The sequence below is a fragment of the Cimex lectularius genome, unplaced genomic scaffold (assembly GCF_000648675.2).
Source record: "Cimex lectularius strain Harlan isolate CLEC.00 unplaced genomic scaffold, Clec_2.1 scaffold186, whole genome shotgun sequence".
Taxonomy (NCBI): Eukaryota; Metazoa; Arthropoda; class Insecta; order Hemiptera; family Cimicidae; genus Cimex; species Cimex lectularius.
Genome location: NW_019392979.1, coordinates 242501 through 259088, shown reverse-complemented (window position 1 = coordinate 259088; position 16588 = coordinate 242501). Strand labels below are relative to the sequence as shown.

Below are 16588 nucleotides of genomic sequence, written 5' to 3'. Positions count from 1 at the left end.
AACCTAGGGATTTCTCGGGCAAAGGAGTTGTCAAAGACCTTCTACTTCCTAAAAGAAGGATGGAATCAATTTAAGTGAACTAAGGAACTAGGTAAAGTACATAAACCAAATCCTCCTTCCTAGTATTCTCATCTCTGTCATCACTATTACAATGTACATCGCAAACATTTATCGAGATAAAGAGGTTCAGAACATTTCCTCTTCCTTCTTTCACCGTACTTTCTATATACGATTAAAATATACATAATTATATTAGGTATCTATATTATTTAGTAGTAAAGCCTTAATGATAAGTAGTCAATTAAGTCCTCACCAATGGAATATTTTCGATATAATTGACTTTTGATTGCGAAACTAGTGTAATTTTGTTATTTATACGATTAAGACACATTGTGAAGATATTACATTTGTATCAAATTTCAAAATTAATATAATTACTGATATTAAATAAACGTCTGTAAACTGATTCATTTTCATATTTATGAATTACGTATTTGGTGAATTGCAAAATCATAGCCTGCCGGGCAATGAAAGCGTTTCCTGTTCCTCATGTAGAATTGAAACGCGGTTAGCTGCCTTTCCTGTTTTTATGTAATTCACCTGGATAAACAAACTTGATTCAGAAATAATAGCAGAATTGTGCAGATGGCATTTTTCGGTTTTTAATGTCTTCGGTGAAAGTTAAATATTGCGGATAACACTTTCGTCCGCGTAGGAAAATTTCCAGGGTAAAACACATTAAAAAAAAACCTTTTTCATAGAAGCAAAAATAAAATAGCTTTACATTAGTTTAAAACATTTACACACTTTTAATACACATTGAACGTTTTTTAAAAATATTAAACTCTAGTTTTGTTTGTTTACTTCCAAACAAAATATGAATAACGGCAAAGGATTGCATTTTTTCCGAAAGAACAAATTTTAGAACTAATTTAAAATTTTTTTAGCTGGTGCGTGGTATAAGTGAACAGGATGAACTGGAAGTCCTCATAAACATTTAAAAGTTGAAAAACAAAAAAACTTGACAAACCCAATGTGAAATTTCACTTAAGCTATAATATTCCAAAAAAAAAGAAAGATATATGCTGAAATTTATCATCACTGATAAACATGCTTCTAACGATATGGCTTGATTAGAAATCTTGTTTAATAATCTAATGATTAAATTATCTTTATGTCTGTATTTTGCTCTTTGTTTTATGTATAATTTTCCACGGATCTGCCATTACTGCAAGAGATTAAACCTACATAAAACCCTACATTCGTTGATATAGCATTTTTCAATCAAATGAAACTTTTTTTCAATCAAATGAAACCTTTTTCCAAGCAAATGAAACTTTTTTTCTGTCAAATGAAACCATTTTTCAAGCAAATGAAACCTTTTTTCAAGCAAATGAAACCTAAAACCTGACGATAATAATTATGTATGGGAATAAATAAATGACATTATAGCACTAACAATAATTTTTTTGATGATTGAATATTAATATTACAATAATTGGATCGTAAGGCTTAAGTACAAGAACGTTTCTTGTGAAGATCCGTATTCATCAAACTTTTCTTCATCCACCCCGTCGAAGTTTAATTAAGTGGGATAGAAAAGTGTCTACATAATTATTATCATTAGGTTTTAGGTTTCATTTGCTTGAAAAAAGATTTCATTTGCTTGAAATATGTTTTCATTTGATTGAAAAAAGGTTTCATTTGATTGAAAAAAAGTTTCATTTGATTGAAAAAAAGTTTCATTTGATTGAAAAAAGATTTCATTTGATTGAAGAAAAGTTTTATTTGATTGAAAAAAAGTTTCATTTGATTGAAAAAAAGTTTCATTTGATTGAAAACAAGTTTCATTTGCTTGAAAAATGGTTTCATTTGACTGAAAAAGGTTTCATTTCATTGGAAAAAAAAAAGTTTCATTTCATTGAAAAAAAGGTTTCATTTGATTGAAAAAAGTTTCATTTGACTGAAAAATGCTATGTATTGTGTTACTTCAAAGCTTTTTTATATATCAAAATTATTACCCCCCGCCAATAAAAAAATAAAATAAAAACAAAAAATAATGAAAATATCGGTAAGATCATGTCAAAAAGAAGATGAAACATGCGAATATCTTCTTCCTGGTTGGGCCGAAAGGGATTTGCATAAAACAAATTTACAACATTTCAATTTTTAACTCTCGAAAGCGTATTACCTAACAAACGGATGAAGAAGGTGCCTAACGGTCAAATTAACTTTTAAAAGAAAAATGGCATATACACTTTCAAAAGAATATATGTATATGATTTTCTATGGAGATCGTCGTGTTAAAATTGCACCACCTGATGGACATTCTATTACTAATTACGGATTTATGTAAGGTCAAATCTGCATATACATGTATACAAACACGTGTACAAAGTAGAGCCGATCGCTTCTCGCAGACCACCGGCAATTCCAGCTTTTGTAATTTATAATGAGTTACCGGCGGGCTTCGAGAATCACTTACTTCGAGTGTTGGTCAGAGGTCTTATCTCCGACAACCGAGTTTGTGCTACAGATACTATTAACAGCTAGGACATTTCAGACTCCGATGCAATCAGTTCATAAATCCAAACCCATTCACACTCTCATTCAATCTTAATTACATCCTTTCTTATTTACATACCATTCACTGAAATAGGCTGGTACTTAATATTTCTTCATCACCCTTTACACATATAAAAACTAACCAAATTGAAGGTCGGTGAGGTACTCTATATTCCGCATATTTCACACTACACCTTCACGCAATTAAATACATTCACTTTTAACAATCGCTGCGGGGACTAAACTATCAGCATTATATACAACAGAACAACCCTATTTCCTCCAAAAATTGGAACAATGGACGGAGGTAGTAGCCGTGCGGGTTGTATATATAATCCTACACCCTCTCTATATATAGCCACGAAATCCGTAAACTTGGTAGGACACATCGAGCAACATTTCTCTACATTCCAGACACATACGCCAACTTTGGCCCAAATGTAAGTGTCTATGTCGACCTCTCATGGCCTAGACTTAATCAAATGAGGATGACCGCATATTCGTATAAACTGTTCTACTGTTTGTTCAAAAAATCCAACAATTTTCCTTCTTCTTGCTCGGTATATGGAGTCCAGGTAGTACCCTTCAACTAAGTGAGACACATACACGGCTTTTGGCCCAAAAGGAAGTATCCGTGGGTCAACCTTGTATGACCTATTCTTAATTGGTTCATGGTATTTCTCCAACAGGAGCACAACGAGAGGGGGTCGTCGGAGAACCCGTCAGGAACCTGTATTGACTACCATGTGGTTTATTTTTTCCACACTACCTTATCCATTATATATTACTATGTATGTTTTTATTTATCAAAATAATTGCAGCAACATAATTTTTACATTGATCACCTATCTAACCTAATGGGGAAAAACGAAGAAATTAAATTGAAAAAAAAAATTGCAAAATGATTTTATGTAGTAGTATTTCCAAACGTTTCCATACGGAAGTCCTTTTTAGAAAAATGTATTTTTCTAATGAACCTTATCGAAAAAAAAAAAAAAAACTTTCAATCTGATACATTTTGTACATCTGTACGTTTTTAGTCTTTGGTTTAGGAAACAAACTTGAGCGAAAAATCTACAATAATTTTTTGTAACGGTTTTATTTTTTTTATAATTGATTTCTACTTCAGATTTTTTTTATTAATTACTTAGAATTTGAAGATAAAGAACCTCTTGGAAGCGTCGGTGGCGGCAACTGTTTAGACGTTGACATGGCGCTCATCACTGTAAAAGTAAAGGTCTGGGGTTCGAATCCAGCGGCCCTGCATTCCAACCCGATATACTTAAAAATTTTTTTTTTTTCAAAAACACCGGCAAATATAACCTCGTAGTTGAAATACCTTGGTTAAAAATTTTTTTTAATGACTTTCCTTATTTGCAACATTTTGTGTATATAGATAGTATTCTTTTATAAATCTTTCAATATTATCTTTAAAAAATCTAGCATGTGGCGTTTTGGTAATAAATAATTTACACTCGGCATTATCATACTACTAATGTAATTGAATGTCGATTTACGAACTTCAATTAGTTTATGTAAGAAATAGTAAACTTTTCTGTTGTCAATGTTTTCTTTCCTCTCTCGACTTTGGCCTTTCCAGCAAATTCTACGCAATATTTCATTATTGCGAATTCCTTTGGAAATGTGACCGTGCATAATGGTTACGTGGGATGAACGACGTTTGGCTTCATGTCAAAAAAAGTTTCGTTTTCTAACCGCTTGTTATTCAGGAGAGGACGAAGGAATAGCTGGTAGAAAAGGGTAAACGTAAAAGAAAGTCGAAATTGCGCCGAAACTAGACTGCTAAACTGGTTTTTTGACGGCCATTGTCTAATTCATTAATTTATTATTCTACCTTGCACCGACACAACGAAGCAAATAAATGGTAAAAAATAATCAAATGGGGATGAAAATTCATGTCTAACTAAAAATAACATAACTTGCAATGAAGTACTGCCTTTGCAAAATTAACCCTTGCTATATTTATCCCTTAAACAACACGAGGAATTTTGAGAGCGTATGTTTTTCATTTATTTGTTCTTAAATAACCCTAGAACCAAAGTAGAATTGTATTGGTACTTAAACAACCGCGCAAAATTAAATTTTTGAAACAATCTAGGATTCTTCTGATCTTTCGCTACCTCTGATAACTTAAACAATCCAGAAATTGTGTATTCTTTAAGCAATACCTGCTAAATTTACTTTTTGAAACAAAAGAGCATTTTTGTGGTTTTGTATTCTGGTAAACTTAATCTTGGTACTTAAACAACCGCGCAAAATTAAATTTTTTAACCAATCTAGGATTCTTCTGATCATTCGCTACCTCTGATAACTTAAACGATTCCAAAATTTTGTATTATTCAAGCAACGATTGCTAAATTTACCTCTTGAAACAAAAGAGCAATTTTTTGGTTACCAAGTCATTTCTGCTAAACGTAATCTTCGAAATAATCCAGACATTTTGTATTCTTTATGAAACCCCTGTTAAATTTTACTCTTGCAGCAGTTGTGTGGTGTTGGAAAAATTTATGCTAAACTTGATCAACAAAAGAATCAAGAAATTTTTGGTCTTAAAACAACCCTCGCTAAATTAAATTTTTGCAACACTCACGGAATCTTCCTGTGTTTAAATAACCCCTGCTATATTTAACTACTGAAACAAAAACCAGTTCGTGGTTTTGTAGTCATTTCTGCAAATCTTAATGTCAGAAACAAGCCAGAAATTTTTTGTTATTTACACAACCCCGGTTAAATTAAACTTTTGACACAATAAAGGAAATTTCATCTTTGTGCAATCTCTGATAAACTTAATCAACGAAACCATTAAGAAAATTTTGTGGTCTTTACACAACCCCCGCTCAATTCAACTTAAAAAAAATCGAGGAATCATCTGGTCTCTGAGCAATTTGTGGTTTTGGAACAGTTTCTGCTAAACTTAATCAACGACACAATCTTGAAATTTTGAAGTGTTTTAACAGCTTCTCCAAGATTTAACTCTTGGGACAAACGAACAATTTTGTGGTCTTTGATGATTTTACAGCCAATCCTAGACCAAATTGATTTTTTTGGTATTTCGGTAACACTTGCTAAATTTAACGCTTGAAATAACCAACATTTGTTTTGCTTTTTATAATTAACTCCTAAATTTTAAACTTGCAAGAACAAATAATGTTTTGTGGTCTTTAATCAAATTTTGTAACCATTAACTCTGCCAACAACCAAGATTTTGTACCCTTTTGAAAATAACATCTAATTTTGATCTCTGAAAAAACCCGACAATTTTGCGCTCTTGGTGAAATCAATGTTAAACTTAACCAATGAAATACCTACATAATTTGGTGGCCTTTAAGCGAACCGTGGTAAATTTAATATATGGAAATATCGAGGAAATTTGTGATCTTTGTTCTTCTTCTCTTGGAATTGGTACTACATTGAACTCTTTCAACAACTAATATTTTTGAGTAGAAAAAACTAAGGAACGAAAAATTTAATTTTCTCGCCAATCACGAGTTTCTAATATAGCCCTTGAAATAAAGATTTTTGAGGGTCTTTTAGGAAGAAATTTAACTTTTCAATAACTGATTTTTGTATAGTCTTATAGGAGCGTTTGCTAAATTTAACCCTCAAATAAGCTAGGTTGATTATGTTCCGGGGTTGCCCATGCTAAATTGAACTCTTGAACCAATATTTTTTTCTGTTGAAATTCACTTTAAATATAGCCCTATTAGAAATTAAGGTTATTTTTTGAACCTTACAGTAAACCGTTAATACAACTAATGTTTTGGGTAATAACGTTTTTTTAAATTAATTTAACTTAATTTGTCAAATCTCTTCCTGTGGGACTGGGGTATTTGTAAGATATCAGAAAAAATTAAATTTTTTCTAAAACTAAATTCTATATAATAATGGCGTTTCTAATTATCTATATTAATAGGTTGGAGCGTTGACAGATTTTCGCCAAAATGCTTGTTTCATTAAATGTTGATCGTATCATAGTTTTGTTTTTGCCATAAATTCTAATTAGTTTACACATCAAAAACGAGGATGATATGTTAATTCAACGTTAATTAAACTCAATAACCAATTAGATGGGGTATTATTATGTGGTTATTTGTCGAAACGGGAATGGCACTTTCTTAATTTTTCTTGCCCTTCGGCTCTCCAATGGCCCATGACCGATGTCTTACTTCAAGTAACGAACGTTGGTGCAAAAATGGTCTTTGAAAAGAGGGAATTCGGTCACGACAAACACAGCAATTGGGGTTCATGCTGTATGAAGAGAATCGTTTTATTATTATTATTATTTTTCAATTAATTAAGGTTTTTAGTTGAGATAAAAAAGTCAGTGTCACGAGTGGGATTCCACGACCTTCGGCTAAATACGCCGCTACTTTACCACTTGAGCTATCGTGACTTCGATCCTCTCCGATACTAACTTCCCATCCATACCCCATCTTTTGAATTTTGAATGGAAAAATGTCAAAAAGGAGAGAAAATTCAAAAGGTGGGGTTGAGATGGGAAGTTGGTGTCCGAGTGGATCAAAGTCAGTATCGGTCAAGTGATAGAGTAGCGTGAGTTCGAATCCCGCTCGTGACACTGACTTTTTTATCTCAACTAAAAACCTTAATTAATTGAAAGGTATTAATTGGTCAAGCGGACTACAAAAACTAGTGAATTATTATTATTATTTTTTTTACTATTTTTCTTTTTTTTTTACGAAGGTTCGCAACAGCAGAGGTCATATAACCCCTCAGGGTGCCGGTGTTTTTTAAAAAAAAAGCCCATTTGTAAGTATGTTGGGTTCGAATACAGGAACGCTGGATTCGAACCCGGGACCTTCACCTTAGCCTTGTCAACGCCTAAACCGTTGCGGCCACCGACGCCCCCTATTATTATTATCTTTGATAAATCGATTTAATTTTATTTCTTCCAAGAGAAAAGCTACAGTTGCAAAACGCACCCCAAGGAATTTCGATTACTCTGAGGTGAGTGTGTGATGCCTGGATAGTAAAAGTAAGTTATTAGCGGGAATTGAATTGAGTATTGAGTAGTTGAATATTGAGTACACTGGTAGAGTGAATGCGTCCAGGCTGCAATGTTTGTTATGACGTATATTATCTATTACATGTTTTGTGTCTATTCTGTAGTTGACAACTTGAGTTACAAACGAAAAAAGGTACAAAGGATGTCGACGCAGTTTATACATAAAACTAGAGAGAAGGAGGAAAACACGCAGAGGTCCAGCGATGACTTCAGCTTTTTTCGGTCCATAAACCTCCCACTTCATGTACATACATACAGTTGCAAAAAATTGCTTAAAATCGTATTTATTCAGCCGCTAAAAAGTTCGAGCGTTACCATTTAATATATCATTAAAAGAGGAAAAATGATTTTAAAACCTGAGTTATTAACCTCATACAAATTGCGAAAATGAAGTTATTATGTAATACGTTCTTCCGTTACGTTTTAGAGTTGAAATAGAAGCAAAAAGGAAAAGTGTTAACTCGCAAAGTAAGCTGTTCAAGGATGCCTTGAGAAGTAGTACAAAAGGATAAAAAAGAAGTAACAGGAGTGGTGGCGTTTGCATAATAAATGTGGTTTTAAAAAGACCTTTTATATGCCAAACGGCTTTAAACGTATAACACTTAGAAAATAAACAAATTTTTGTCTAAACTAATGATTTATTCCTTTTATCAGAACTTTGATACATTTTACACGGACGTCCGGAAAATTTGCCCAATAGCTGAGTCTGATAGGTAGAAAGATTGAAGATAGAAAAGTTGAAAAATTATGCTTTTGATTTTATAATTAAAACACTTTACCGAAAGATATCGTTGGTTTTTATAACTGTTCAACCAAATGCTTTTTCCGACTTCGAACGTTGTTTTGCTACTACTGCTAATATCAATGAATAGTGAGATTAGAAGGGCTGTTGATATTATGAGCATTAATAAAACAACTACGATAAGAAATGTTTATAGAGCTGATTTACAAAACGGTTTATCTCTACGCTTACGTATTCTATGGCCACGGCCAGTCGTATAATCAGTTTTACTTCTTGTGATCATGTCTCGAGGGAAAATCTAATTATGTTTATATACTATTTCCCACTACCTCGGGCTGTATATCGACAAAAGACTGTCTTGGAATCCACATATAAGACTAAAAAAAATCACTGGTTAAATAAAACCCTCTCGCGATGTCCAGACAAACGTTCAAAACTCTTCACAACAAACCATCGATTTATGAAACGGTAATTAAACCCATGTGGACGTAAGGCAATATATACAGTTAGTGGAGTTTAACGGAACAATTCATTTATCATCGCATCCAGATTTTCCAATCCAAAACCCTCCGAAAAATGGTGTTTACCTATCTAATCAAACAAACCACTAGGACCTTCAAATTCCTTTTGTAAAAGATGTCATAAAACCAGGATACATGAAATTATTCCATTACACCCCAATTCCTTAATTGTAAACCTAACATCCCCAATAATCTCCCAAGGAGATAAAAGCGGCAGTGCCACCTGTTGGCCAGCGATACGTAGGATGTACACTGTGCTGGAAATTTCATCATTGGATGATTGATTCTTCGAACCCTTGTGCCAAATTTTGTTTTATTTTATAACTGTCAGATTTTGTTTTAGCTTTCTTTATTTATACCTACTAATAATTTTACTTGTGTTATAAAAAATTAAAAAATACTGCTGTAAAAGACAGAAAAAGGTTTTTTTAATCAATGGTTGTAATTCTTCGAGTTTAGTCATTTCCAATTTTGGCCTAAGGTTTTATTTTATTAAAGGCTTTTCATCATCATCAGTGATGATTTTGTCCGACTATAGTATGTACCATATAATAGATTCACTTTCACAAGCAAACAAACCATACTAAAAAATCCTCCAATGAAGTTAACGAAAAGCCGAATCCCGTTGCACAGAAGAAAACAAACGTTTCTTGCGTGTAGTTGCTTAGATTTTGGGGATTCTGCAGAGTTTGTATTTGCGATTAATCGTAAACCTTGTCAGCATTGTCCTTTTACAATGTTTAAATTTGGGTTTTAAATTTGTTTATTCCAGTCGGTTATTTTGTAACTGTCAATACCTTCAGAGTTTGATTTGTATTAAAAAATCGTATGGCGTACCAGAGCAGCAAGGAAGATGATTATCGAAAACATTCAAATCCAGATTCATCTTCCAAGAGGCCTCAAGAAGAAGAAATCTCACAACTTAAGGGGCATAATTTCTTAAGTTTGGAGTTTTCGAGCATCTGACTATACTCGCCTATTTCCTTCTTGCATTTCGTCATATTCATAGAATAACTCTGTCCGTTTACCCATCTGCATGTCTTTTCAGCATTTCCCCATTGTATTTATTAATCTGGGTTTTATCGTTGTTTGTTCAAGTGGGTTATTGTGTAACTGTCGCCGTCTACACAGATTGATTCATTGTGAACCTGCCCGTAAGAATTACAAACGAATAAACGCACAGACCAATCAATCAAACCTAACGAATCAAACAACCATATTCCATAGTCATCCCCTCAAGCCACGAGAGGAATTGTCACAACCTAAGGGTTGTTAATACTGGTAATTTGAGTTGTTTTTTTAAATATATATATACGATGGTTTGCAACAGCAGAGGTCATATAAACCCTCAGGGTGCCGGTGTTTGCAGGGCCGCTGGATTCGAACCCGGGACCTTTACCTTACAGAGATGAGCGCCGTGTCACGCCTAAACCGTTGCGACCACCGACGCCCCTGCTCCGTCTATTCTCGCCTAATTTGGTTCTGAAGTTTGCTACTTGGTTGCCCTGTGCATTGATTCGTGCGTACGTCCTTTCTTTTATACCTTGTATGTAAATTAAATGTGTGTTTTATCGTTGTTTATTCCAATCAGTTATTGCGTAATTATTTCAACTCCAGAGTTCGGTTTGTTCTTAATCCTATCCATAGGAAATATACCCAGACCAACAAATGCAAATACAGAAATATCGTCTGATATACAAGAGCATTGTTCAGCATGGTGATTGGAACGACCAAATTGCAGATTTATCCCCCCCCCCATAGTCCTCAAGAAGCGGTAATTTCACAACCTAAGGGATTTCGAGTTTTTTTATTTATTGTTTTTTACTTTTATACACATTAAATTTGCATATTATCCTTGTTTTTCTTACTTGGTTGTGGGTTGTTAGTTTCTGACATCCAAACCCGTCGACCTATCAAGCAAAATTTGGAAAACTCACCCCTGACAGACCAGAAAAGCTTGTTGCAAGACGATTAGGAACGACCAAACTTTACGATTCACCACCCAGTATATTCAGCTAGAATTATAACCCTTCCCAGCATAATACAAATAATCTTCTGATTGCTAACAGTAATCGTTCTTTTTTTGGACTAGTTGTTAGATTCTTTACAAGGGCGATGTAGTAGTGGTGTTTTCTTCTGGCAGTTATGTCCTCTGGAACGAGTACCGAAACGAAACAACCGCTATCAAAAAGGGCGTAAAAACTTTTAATTACCGGCCGGTGACAACGGTAAAGCCATATTTTCCCCCGAGGACTATTATGCTCTTAAGCAAGGCATTGTTTAGTTTTTCACCATCCGACCTTGTCGCCGCAGGGGGCGTTATTTCAGATAATTTTCCATGGTTTTTATACTTTGAAAGGTTATTATCGACTGCTTGCGGTTCAGTGGCGGTTTAGCAGAATGAAAAATACAATTAACTTGTCACTTAGGCTCGTAAAAACCGTGTACTAGATATGCCAGCTTTCAAACCTGATGTCCAAATGGACGACCCATGCTTCGTGGGGTGTGGTCTTGTAAGAAAAGACTCTGCTCAACTTGTGAATAAAATGTAAAAAACATATTTAAAAAAAACATTAATAAAATATATTTTTCAATGTACACTATATTCCAAAAACCATAAATATATTGGATAAGAGTAATTTAAATAAGATGAACCAATTACATAATTATTCGGAGATCGTGAGATGCGGCCTGGTGTAATGTAGGTTTCAGAAAAACATTTTCTTTATCGTGCCAACGTTTCGATCTTTATTGAGATCATCTTCAGGGCCTGGGATTTATAAACTTGTTTAAATTTTAGATATACATGTGGGATGTGAAAAAAATGAATTTATACAATGCTAGAAAATTTTTAATAAAAAAATTAATTTATACAATGATAGAAAATTTTAGATTAAAAAATGAATTTATAATGATAGAAAATTTTAAATGTAAAATTTTCTATCATTACATAAATTCCTTTTTTTAATGTAAAATTTTCTAACATTGTATAAAATCATTTTTTTAGTTTATTTAATTTTTGATTTAAAAAAAAAGAAAAAAGAATACAATGCTAGAAAGGATACAATGCTAGAAAATTTTTGATTAAAAAAATGAATTTATATAATGATAGAAAATTTTGAATGTAAAATTTTACATTTAAAATTTTCGTTATATAAAGTCCTTTTTTTAATGTAAAATTTTCTTCTTTTAATCTAAAATTCATTTTTTTAATCGAACTTTTTTTATCATTATATAAATTCTTTTTTTTCTTGATTTAATCTAAAATTTCTAGCATTGCATAAATTGATTTTTTTAAATCTAGAATTTTCTAGCATTGTATTAATCATTTTTTCACATCCCACATGTATTTGTAAAATTTAAACAATGTTTATAAATCCCAGGCCCTGAAGATGATCTCAATAAAGATCGAAACGTTGGCACGATAAAGAAAATGTTTTTCTAAAACCTGACCGCATCTCTCGATCTCCGAATAATCATTGGCTAACGGTCACTAAACACCACACATTTACATAATAATTTTTTCCGTCTCGGTTTAGACTTTACTGACGCAGATCTGTTGTAGGTTTGGCTGAGACTGTTCACGAAATCTTTTGCCTTGGTCTTTAATGGAGCAACACCTCCTCCAGGTATGAGTTTTTAAAATCATTAATTCTACAAATGTTTGCAATATGCTAAACTGTTTGGGTCCCATTGGTAGTCCTGAGGAAGCTGGCTAAATTGTCTGTTTCTTCCTTAACCTTCTCTTCATTGTGCCCTAAAACCAAGGCGTGTAAACAATTTGTCTTCCATCCTATTTCACCCACTATATCCAACTGTCCATAATCTTAGCTCAGTGCTTTGAGCGCTGCTTGGCTGAGTATAAGCTCTTCATCTTCTTACCTTCTGCAATGATGAGCACACAGTTCATTAGCAACCAAATTTCCCCAAAGAAATTCGCATTTCCACCCTGGATTAACGTTTACAATTAACGACTTCAGTGCCTTTTATTTTTGAGCCATCCTTTGCCAAATAATCAGCATTGACAATTAGTCTTTTCTCCGATTCAGCTTTTTCTGGTACCATAATTCGGTACTTCTATGTGATGGCATGCCAAGGTGGCAACCATGTGTGACTAACCGTGACCGTCTCACAAGGAAATGCCCTTTGACCATTCATATTCCTAATTTACGCTGTCAATATTACATACCCGGTTTTGGTAGTTAATAACTCCTTTCATTTGACGTTGCGTCCATCCACATACTGTATAATTTCTTTTTTGCTCACATTACAGCTATACTTATTATTATTTAAACTTTCTTAACCTCTCTACCTGCCAGAACTCCTTAACCATTCACCTCGATCCACCGTAAGCTTTAAACTTATTATAATAAGTTGATTTATAAACCATACCTGATGGTCCTGCACTATAATTGAGCAAGGTTTTCTTTTGTCTTTAATCTTCTATTCTATTCCTTATTCTAGTCCATATTCTTACAACATGCCTAACGTTGAACTGTTTTCTACGCTGCACCTGCCAAAACAATTCTTTTTACACCCATACCAGAGTATGTGTCCCACAGAGGTGCATCCTTGACGCGCTACTTTTATTATATTTACACTGAGTGTTTCTGAAAAATGAAGTACCTTTCAAATTTGAATGTAGTACCGCTCCTTGATCACGAAAGATGGACGCAATCATTCTTGGCGTTTATCAATCAACAAAAACATCCTTTGCCACCGAATTCACCTCAATCAGGCGTGAAGTGGGTGACTTCCTTCTGTCAAAAAACGGCATCTTTAAATGAACTGAGAGCAGCAACTGCCTATAATTGACTTGGCACATTCCTATTCTCTACAGCATCGGCAGTGCCTAGTCCAGGTTCTTTGTTAACCGGCCAAACCTCTTTAACTATCACATGTGCGTGCTTTTCTCTGAAACTTAGAAAAGAATCAACAAAATAACATTCAACACCTTACAAGGTACATTGATAAATTCTTCAAACTCACTGTGATGTATTCATTTACACAACACACAACGACCTTCAAACCCTGTTTGCCCATGACCTAATCAAATTCCATCAATCACTCAACTGTAATCTTAATCCTTTACTTCCCAGAATTATTTTTTCACCCACTAGATAATCCACCATAACGATTGAGAGAACCTTCTGATCGACAGTGAGCACATGAGAAAAGTCGATGAGTTGAATCTGGGCAACTTCCCCCAAAAATAATTAATTGAATTTAGTAAAACCACTGGAATTAATATAAACATCGACCGAAAACTGGACACATGAAACAAGCTAACAAGCTTTTCATCAGGATTTATTACGAAAGATATTTCATATAGAAAAAATTATAGTACTGTAATAACTGCGGTACAGTAATTGAATAAACGTTTCTGCGCGGCATATGGACCGTAATTTATCATCTTGTTCCTGATTGAAAGATTGTGCAGATAATAAAAATTCAAATTTTAAAATTAAGCAACTTTCTTCTAAAGTTGGAGAATACATTAACACAAAGATATACCGAATTGCAATTATCTTAAAATAGTTTTTTTAAAATCAGTTTTGAAAACATGTCTGCCTCGAATTTGAATTGCTAAGTATGAGACTTGTTAGCGTTCATTAAATATCTTTCGAACATGGCAAAGAATATATAAAAAGCCTCAGCCAAGGAATAAAATTACACACCGTTTACGACAAAATTACCTTTCAGATTGGAAAATGCTGTAAATTCCTTTTTCATTGCATAAGGCGCATAATGAAGATATTCGAGAGAAGAAAGTCATTTTTGACGGGCTTTCTTATCCCCGTAGCGGATCATGATGAGAAAACGATTGCCGAAAAGTATCACCTAGCATTAGTTTTCTATTAGAAGGGGGCCAATTTCCCCTCTATATTTATAGGACATTTCAAAATATTTCACAAAAAAAGAAACAGAAAGGGAACATGTTTGATTAATTTGATCAAACAGTTCAATAGTTCAGTTATATCAAATATTTATAAAATGGAAAAGTGTGGTTATGCAAATAAACCTTGCGGTTTTTGAATTTATTGCAAGTTACCGGTGTTGTCTTTTTCATTTATTGTCGTATTCCCGTTATTTCACATTATACTCTCAAAGACAAAAACAGGACACTCGCATTTTGCGGTTATTTCAAACTATAGGTATTAAATATTTTTATCGTTATATTAATTAGTACATACTTATTTTTATGTAAACCAAATTAAACGAGATCAGAAATTCATGAGATTTAATAAAAAACATTTCATTACTGTGGTTTGAAAGAAAATTCTTCAAAACACAGGTTGAAGCTGCTCAACGCTTGATGGAGGCGCCGAACGATGACTATCATTCTCATAAGTGTTCTCCTATCATCCTCCAAGTAATGGGTAACATGCAGTCGAGAATTGCCATGCAATAACACGATGTTGTCCCCTACGACTGAATGGGACAAAGCTTACAGAAGAACTTCCTCGTTGTATCTTAATGAAGTCAAATATCATTTCTGCATGGTAACCAGTTCTGTACGGGCATGGACGAATTTATTCCACCCCATACCATACCCCCACATACCACTAAATGTTTGTTGCGTTCTTGATCTTCTCCCCAGATCAAAAAAACCTTGCTAAACCTGCCTCCACTAGAAATATTCATACAAGGAGAGGCTAGGAAAAGCTCATTTAGGCTCCAGATACAATTAAATTGGAAAGGAATTAAACAATTCGGGCATACAACCATAATCAACAAAATCACACACCCATTATTAGAAATGGGGACTGACTACATGGTCCCGGAAACAATCTTCACAACTTCCTATAAAGTCTCAACAGACTATAAAGCGAAAGAAGAACACAGGAGAGCATCAGATCAGGCATTTTCTGTACAAGCTCAAAATATGAGCAATCAAACTCATTAGGGAAGTATACTTCAATCTTTCAAGCGGAAATACATGCCATCAATGCTTGTGCCCTGGAAAATCTTACACTGACAAAAAAATCCTCATAAGATCAGACAGCCATGCAGCCATTAAAGCATTAGCATGTAAAAGAATTACATCAAAACTAGTCAGTGAATGCATCCAAAATCTCCAAAACCTGGGAAAACACTACCTGATGATATCTTGGGTGCCAGGGCACAGGGGAATTTTGGGTAACGAGGAAGCTGACAAACTGGCCAGAGGAGGATCTGCAAGACCATACATAGGCTCCGAACATATCCTTGGGATAACAAAAACAAACATAGAATCCTCTATTGCAGAATGGATCCAAGCAAAATAAAAAGAGAAGTGGATAAACTCTAGCGGTGCTAGACATAGTAAACTTAGATGAAACAACCCTCAACAAGATTGGCAAAAACACTGTTGCAATTGGAGAGGGCAAAACTCAGAGGAGTGGTGGGACTACTAACCGGTCACTGGTATCTGAGAAAACATCTACACAACATGGGTATATACAGCGATGAGCCCATCTGCAGATTATGTAATGAGGAGGAGGAAACAGCCACTCATANACGCCGCTGCTCTACCACTTGAGCTATCGTGACCTCGATCCACTCGGACACTAACTTCCCATCTCAACCCCACCTTTTGAATTTTCCCTCTTTTTTTGCCATTTTTCAAATATCGTGTAATCTATTTGATTCTCGGCGGCAAATCGAGTTCACGAGAGCTCAAGTGGTGGAGTTGCGGCGTATATAGCCGAAGGTCGTGGGTTCGAATCCCGCTCG

The 16588-nt window shown here is 34.2% G+C and overlaps 1 long non-coding RNA gene across 1 annotated transcript in view; it reads left to right on the top strand.

Moving 5' to 3' along the window:
• The window catches only part of LOC106665246, a 255348-nt gene that overhangs the window by 179260 nt on the left and 59500 nt on the right, over positions 1 to 16588 (top strand). The window contains exon 3 of the long non-coding RNA XR_001340287.2: positions 12438 to 12501. This is a non-coding gene — a long non-coding RNA (uncharacterized LOC106665246). The remainder of the gene's footprint in view (positions 1 to 12437; positions 12502 to 16588) is intronic.